The following is an 8,597-nucleotide window of genomic DNA, read 5'->3' as shown; positions in this document are numbered from 1 at the left end:
AGAAGGGAGGTCAAAAACGAGGCTGCCGAGATCCATATTGAATTATTAAGAAAATACTATACAATAATACATAATGCGAGCTTTCGGTTGATGCTTTCACCCATCTTCAGGCGAGAAAAGAATCTAATACATAAAAAGAATGCTAACAATTTAAGTACAGAAATTTGGTGTATATAAGGTATTGGGAGAGGTCACAGTTGCTGCCTAGGTTGGCGCACAATGGTGTATACATGGTACTGGGAGAGGTCACAGATGGTACCTAGGCTGTGGTGGGTCTGTTGTGGATTGGTGAGATTATGTCCGGTGGGATTATGTTCGGTGGGATTATGTCGGCTGCGCTGGGAGGATGTCTGCTGGAACTCCGTAGGATGGGTCTGTTGGAGAAAACCCTCGAACAGGCCCCAGTTCCAGGCATCCTAAGAAGAGGTCAAAAGGAGGAGGTTCCAACGGCCGGGGGTTCCCCTATGGAGGCGACTTTCCCCCAGGCCAGCTCCAGCAAGAACAACAAGCCCAAGTCCAAAGACGATTTCAAGAAGGTCTACAAGGAACCCAGAGCCTAATCAAGAGGTGCTCTCAAAAGCCCAAGCACCAAGAAATAACGAGCCCACCACTATAGATGAAGTCCTCCTCGAAGTCCCTTGTAACTTCTGCCTAAGAGGAAAGGACTATTGCTGGGCCCACGGCACCAATGAATATGACGAGGACGACGTCTGTTCTTCGGTGACCGTCGATGCACTTCCTTCTTCCTGCCTCCAGGAAGACATGAGCTCCTGGAGGTTGTCCTCGAGGGCGACTCGGGACTCTGGAGGGCGCCGCCAGTCATGGGGGTCGAGCCCAGTCGCCCCTCAATGGAGGACACCTCCTGCATGGTATCGCACCAGGAGCGATGTCGACACCTGGAGGCAGTGAATACAGCCCAAAAAGAGGATTCCACTCTGTTTCCAGTGGACAAAATAGAAAAAAGAACAGGCTTTAGAAAACTTTCCAAACAAGGACACATGGAAAGATAAAGCATAAATCTGAATAGAAATAGAACAATTCAGATCAGGAAAAAGATTTCCAATTGAAATAGTACAGAAAGTGAAACTGGAACTTTTTAGAAAATGAGAATAGAAAAAATATAAAAGAATAAAAGATACATAGACAGAAAAACTCGAAAAACAGACAATTATGCACAAAAAAGGACCTTTCTTTTAAGCCCAGAATGCATTTATTCTATAGCCCAAAAATAGGATTAAAATCATCCTTGGAAGCACAAGGTTCCCCTCAGCTGAATAAAATGGCTTGACGACGACAATCCCAGAGGATTTTTTTTTTCTTCGAGCGAATACCGCTAGAGCCGCTAAATAAAAATCACCACCCAACCTCCCCAACAACCACAAGCTCCCTATCACCACCACAAACCCCCCAACACTAAAAGTGTGACCACAATACTCTCGGTTTGGCACGTCGATTAATGTAGGAGGCGGGGAAGCCACCCTTCATTCCCCCCTCGTGCACACACACACACACACACACACACACACACACACAGAAACACACACACATACACACACACACACACACACACACACACGTATTTTTTTCTTCTTTTCAGAAACCACAGGGAAACCAAAAGATCTGAACATCAAACGCTTCCGTCCATCAAGGCATCTTCAGAGCACAAGGAAGAACAATAGAAGAACAACATATATACAGAAACTAAACAAGAAACTGGAGAAGGGCATATCAACATCTATGTCCTTCGGTGATTGTCATGCACAAAGTACATAGATGTTCATGATGCGACCCTCTCATTTATTTCTGTATGTATTTGAAGTCCTGCGATGTCGTACATCGTTCTTATGTTCTGTTAGTCTCTTTGTCGCGGGGGTTGAAAGGAGACTAACAGAACATAAGAACGATCTACGATATCACAGGACTTCAAATTCTCTGGTAGTGCACGTGGACACGCACGGGCATTTACCAAAATGGGAAGAGGCACGCACTATCTGGACCGGGCTAGAGAGGAAAATGAGAAAGCTGGTCGAGTGAACAAACACCGTCCGGAAAAAAAGAGTAAATAATAAGCAACCAAAATTTAAACATTTGGTAAAACTATACAATCATTTTACATTTACATGCTTTCTCCTTACAAAAGCTATCATAGTTTGTGGCAACATTAATTTCACAAATATAGAGAATATTTATGAACACATACAATGGTTTGTTTAATCATATCAATTTTTGTCACAAATGCCAATCATGATAAGGGGACACAACAGTAATAGCGTGTTTCCCCACCATACCCAATTAATCCTTAACCTGAGCCAAAATTTAAAAAAATTGGAAATACAACATAGTTATCCAAGTACCTGGAGTGATAGGGTATCAGAATATATCTGACTATGGGGGTCTATCTCCAAAACCCTAGGAGGAGTTCGTGAACAAACAAACAAACAAACAGACAGAGAGACAGAAGCTACTACTTTATTATAGTATATATATATATATATATATATATATATATATATACATATGTATATATACATATATATAGTATATATATATATATTTATATACTGCATATATGTATATATACATATATATATATATATATACACACATATACACATACTGGAGAAGTAAGGGAGCAGGTTTTCTTTTATGCACATAGAGTTGAAAACGACAGCATTCTCACAGTTCTTCAACTTTTTCATAAGATTATCCAAAGTTCTTATTAATCCGCTTGCATTGGGGAATGAGCAGATATCAAATCACCTAGTGTAGTCATATGATATATTTTGACGTTTTATCCTCAGGGGGGACATCATCAGAATTATATTTTGACAAAGACAATATTACATAAGTATCCTACGCCGTATATAATATTATCTTTGCCAAAATATGTGTCATTTCATTTTGATAATATTTTACTATTGTCACTTCATTATTACAAATAAACGTCTGATGATTTCTCACTGAGGACGAAACGTAAAAATATATCACATGGCTACATTCGATGATTTGATATCTGCTCATTCCCCTAAAGCAAGAAGATTCATAAGAAATTCGGAAAACCTTATGAAAAAGTTTAATAACTGTGAAAGTTATGTCGTTTTCAACTCTGTGTATATACATACATATACCAATGGCTTTTTCACCTTTACAAGGGAGGTAGCCAAAGTCAAAGGCATAAATCCTTTCACCTCCTTTGTAGCCACTGTCACCACCACTGTCAGACCTCTACCTATATACTGTTATTAGTCTCGTAATTTCCACTCACGTCATTTCTTATAAGTTTTCCAGTCCTTCTTAAGCAGTAGGCCCCATGCCTTTGTTCCTTTAGTCTCACTAGTATCCAAGTTCATTAGGCCCCATGCCTAATTCTCTCGACCTTTGGGTTAATAAAAGGGTGGTGAATTTCTTGCTTGTTAAACTAATGGACTACACGCAGAGAATGCCCCTTCCAGGTTCTCTCCAATACGTCAGACCACCTTCGTTCAGACGTCACTTTTTATTCGTCCAATAGTCTTTTACTTTTCAAAACAAATGACACCCTTAAGGACGTGTCTTTTCCCTTTACCTCCAATCCGAGAGGCTGTTACAGTCCTTCCAGAAATATTGCTGCATAAGCAAAAGCATATAAGCAAAGCATGACGTCATCGCGCAAGTGGCCGGCCGCTAACATTGAATTGTTTACATCAGCGATTATAAAGCAGTCACCTCCGTCGGTGTGTTTACAGAGACAGAACGGCACCTTCAATGTTATTAAACAGTAGGCGTCGAGTCTTGACTTGTTGACTCAGCATTTTAATACCCTAGTGTTTCCTAACCTGATTTACATTTGCTACCGGCCTCTTACAGGGCTCGGCAGCTACCGTTGGTCGTCCCGACCAATTTCTAATTTCCCTCTTACAGGGCTTGCTAATATATTTCTAGAATAAGCTAATCTACCCTTGCGTAATTGGTTATCAAGAAATAAGCAACCCTCCAAAATACATCATTCATGCAATAAATGGTGAATAATACATAAACATAATACCTATAAATTCATTGAGAGCACTGAATGTTAGAATAATACATGTAAATGAATGTCGATCAAGAAGACATGTGATGAATATGGTTCAGGGGTTTTGACAGAGTCAACCTCCGGAATACAACAATGGCAATCAGTGCTGCTACTAACACTGAAAGCAAAGGTATAACGATGATTGGTATGGGTAGATCATTTGAGGGAGATCTTGACAATGGTCTTCTCTTATTTTTCAAAGGAGGAGAGTTTTCAGCCAATGTGAAGTTGAAGGTTGAAATGTAGGTGTCATCGGTTAAATGCATTGTATTAAGGGTTTTAGAAATTGTGGAAATAGTGTCTGCATGCAATTCGCAGTTATCTTGAATAGAGACAAGACCTTCAACCAAATCCAATTTAGGACTCAACCCGGGACAATTGATTGAAACCTTTGTCTTGTTAGGGAAAAACAAGTAATGAGAATCTTGTATGTTACAATGAGGGATTTGGTCTACAAAATCTTTATGTAATTACAATTGTTCATAACAGACACATTCCTAACCAGAGAAGCTTCACATGAATTTTTCAAAGCTTCGCGGAACACAAAAATGGAAGAATGACAGAGGTAAAGATTCCTATTAAATCTTTTACACTCCTTCAATTTGTCATTAGAGATCCTGCTCTCCTTCAGATTGTCTACAGAAAGGATATAATTGATTGGGTCCACCACTGGAATATCTACTTCATAAAATGAACCATTTACCTTCAATGGGAAGGGTTTTAATTTGAATAAGTTAAATCTTAGGTTGGAAGAGAACGGGATTTCAATAATAACTGAAGTAACATTTAGATAAGAATTAAGCAATGGATAATGCTACATTAGTTTCCTCAAAGAAAGGTTCAAAGTTCCAATCCTTCTTTGCTGACTTAATTACCTTTATAAGTTGAGGTATTGGAAGGAGAGAAGAAATTACTTGACCCGAATTTGCCATAACTAAATCTTGTACAAAAGATTCCAACTGAACTTGCATCTCAGATAATTTCAAATGCATAGTATTGAGTAGCAAGAAAAGTTGCATTGTATTCTCTTGTTCACTTTGTTTCAAACTGAGATTCTCTAAGTTATCTGAAATATCAGAGATCATTTCCTCAATGTTTTTAATGCTTGTTTGTAAATCATCAATTTTTCCAACTTTCTCCTTTAATGTATTTATGGAAAATTTCAAGTCAGCAAAGAAGGCAAAATTGGCAATACCTAATCCAGCAAGACCTCCTAAATCCACTACTATTGCACTTCTCTTTTGTCTAACATTGCTTTTGAAATTTGAACCTATGATGTGCAATTTATCCTCTATTTCCTTTATTTTGTTTTCAATTTTACCCTTAGTATATTTACTGGAAATGTTCTGTTTTAAATCCTTTAAACTGTTATTAATGGAGTCCACATTTTCTTTAATTTTGGTTACATTTTTATAATCAAGAACTACTCTTACTACCTTATCCACCAAGATTAGGTTACCTTGATGATGTACCAATGCTCCAGGACGAATCGGATTCCAGTCCATGGCACTCACTATACTTAGTATAATAATTATTGCAGCCCTCATCTGTAAAATACATCAAGATTAATATTCAACTCATCAAGAATACAGTCAAAGTTTTCCTTATACTCTTCAGTGTTGTCAACATTGATACAAAGAGTATTACTATAATTATCTTCATAGATCTGCAAGCTAATTTTCCTTATGTCATCTAAATGTCCTATCAATTCTTCTCTTGATTCTAAATGTTTAAGTCTAAATTTGTTCCCACCTGCAGAATCAATTACCCTATATGGACCAGTGTACCTTGGTGAAAGTTTATTATTGGGTGAAGTTAGTTTGACCATTACTAAATCTCCAATTTTCAATTCTAGTTTATGAGCTTTTTTGTGTTGTTGTTCCTTCATCTCTTGTGAATACACCTGCATATGTTTCCTAACTCTTTGGTGAATACTTTGAAGAGTATTTATCCTATTTGATATATAATCATCTGCAGTCAACATTTCATATGGCAGAGTTTTGTCCTCCCCAAAAATTATAAAATGAGGTGTATCACCAGTTGCTACATTAATTTGATTGTTCAGGGTACACTTAACACAAGGAATCCAAGTATCCCAAGTTACACTATGAGGACTTATTAGGGTTCTAAGACATATAATTATCTTTTTATTTAACCTTTCTACTACCCCGTTACTTTGGGGATGGTTAACGAGTATATTTACTTTCTTTATATGAAATACACTACATAAATTTTCCAAGATTTTGTTATTAAATTCAGTCCCATTATCTGAAACTAAGATGTTAGGTGTAATAAAATTACAGATTATCTGATCATAGATTATGGAAGCAATAGTTTCAGCTTTCTTGTTAATTATGGGTTGTAATATACAGAATCTTGAAAAATAATCAATAGCAACAAAAAGGTATTTAAAGCCGTTCTCTGACATAGGTAATTCTAATGTGTCAATGTGAACTCTTTCCCAAGGTTTCTGTGGAATGGGATAGGTGAGTATAGGAGCAGGTTTTGGTGTATTTCCTTTCACCTTTACACATTTTACACACTTTTCTATATAATCATATATAGATTTCTTCATACCTGGCCAAAAGTATTTAAGTTGTGCTTGTCTATAAGTTTTATCCTTTCCAGGATGTGAACTACAATCACTATCATGAAGTAACTTCAATATCTCATTTACAAGAGTTTGTGGTATAACCAACTGATTTACTTGACCTCTAGAAATACCTTTCCCATTTACAAATGTTTTCCTATACAAAATTCCATTAATCAAATGAAATTCCTCTATCTTATACCCCTTTGGTAGCTTTGGAGGATCTCCTCTTGGGTTCATCAAATGCTTGATTATTGAATCACATGTCTCATCATCTCTCTGTTCTCTTATTAGCATTTCTTCATCTAAATTTACTAATGCTTCTATACTACAAACAAAATTAATCAACCCAGTCCCAGTCATTGGTTGACTAATGTTTCTAGAAAGTGGATCTGCTACATTCCTTCTACCCGGAATATATTCAAATTGAACTTCATAGCACTGGAGTATCGCAAACCATCTAGCAAGTCTGCCTCTAAGATTCTTATGCTTAAATAAGTTCTGAATAGCTGTGTGATCAGTCCAAACTCTGATGGGATACCCTAGTATCATATCCCTAAAACTTTCCAAAGAATAAATTACTGCTAAAGTTTCTCTTTCTGTTATAGAGTAGTTTCTCTCCGCACTATTACAAAGTCTTGAAGTGTAAGCTATCGGCTTCAAAGTTCCATTTCTCTCTTGCATCAGTATGCCTCCTAATCCTATGTCAGACGCATCAGTACAAAGAATGAATTCTTTTTCATAGTCGGGAAAAATTAAAATAGGTGAACTCGTGAGTTTATCTTTCAATTTGTCAAAAGCTTGCTGTTGTGCAGGTCCCCATATGAACTTTGAGTCCTTTCTTAACAAAGAACTTAGTGGATTAGCAATGTCAGCATAACTTTGAATGAATTTTCTATAATATCCTGTTAATCCCAAAAAGCTCCTAACCTTGTCTACATTGGTCGGAACTGGAAAATTCTTGACAGCGTCAACCTTTGAATTTACTGTACTAAGTCCGTGTCCGTCTATCTTATGTCCTAAGTGAATGACACTGTCTTGCAAGAACTTACATTTTTCAAGTTTTACTTTTAACCCTGCTTCTCCTAGTCTTGAGAATATCAAATCTAATTTCTTAAAGTGCTCCACTGCAGTCTGAGAAACTATTAAAATGTCATCTAGAAATACACTGGCAGTGTTTCCTAACAATCCATCTAGAATAGTATTCATTAATCGCATGTAAGTTAATGGACTATTACATAACCCAAATGGCATTCTCTTGAACTCATAATGTCCTGTTGAAGTAGAAAATGCTGTGAACTCTCTTGAATCTTCATGCAACTCTATTTGCCAAAAAGCTGATTTGATATCTATAGTGCTAAAATATCTATTCTCAGTTCACAAACTTCTCAAAATGTCACCGATAATGGGTAATGGTAACCTATCACAAATGGTGTGCTTATTCAATTCCCTGTAATCAATAACTGGGCGCATAGTCCCATCTGACTTTGGTACTAAGATCAACGGAAAATTCCACTCACTTTTACTATGTTCAATAATATCCTGTGATAACATTTCAGTGATCAGTTTATCTACTACAGCTAATTTAGAGTGAGGAACTCTGTAGGCTGGTATGTAGATAGGTTGTGTTCCTGGTTTTAACTTAATGTGATGTTTTAAAACATTTGTTTTGCCTAAGGCGTCCCCCGGCAAAGCAGTTGCTTTTTTGTGTTTCACAAGCAAAGCAAATAAACCTTCATCCAACTCAGGGCAATTAGTTGATTGTAATAATTATTTATATCTATTTCTTAAGTCTATTCCTTCTTGAACTGAACAGATTGATGAAGTTGGTAATTCTATCTCCTCACTATTCTCATTTAAAATCTTAATGGGTTTAGTACACACCTGAATACATCCTATTTGTGTACCTTTCTTTAAAACTGTCTCCTTATTCATAGTGTTAATTACTAGTACTTC

This window comes from Oratosquilla oratoria, chromosome 40, assembly GCF_046742065.1.
Source record: "Oratosquilla oratoria isolate Oo_2021 chromosome 40, ASM4674206v1, whole genome shotgun sequence".
In the NCBI taxonomy this organism is placed as follows: Eukaryota; Metazoa; Arthropoda; class Malacostraca; order Stomatopoda; family Squillidae; genus Oratosquilla; species Oratosquilla oratoria.
Note: the sequence above shows the minus strand (reverse complement) of the source record.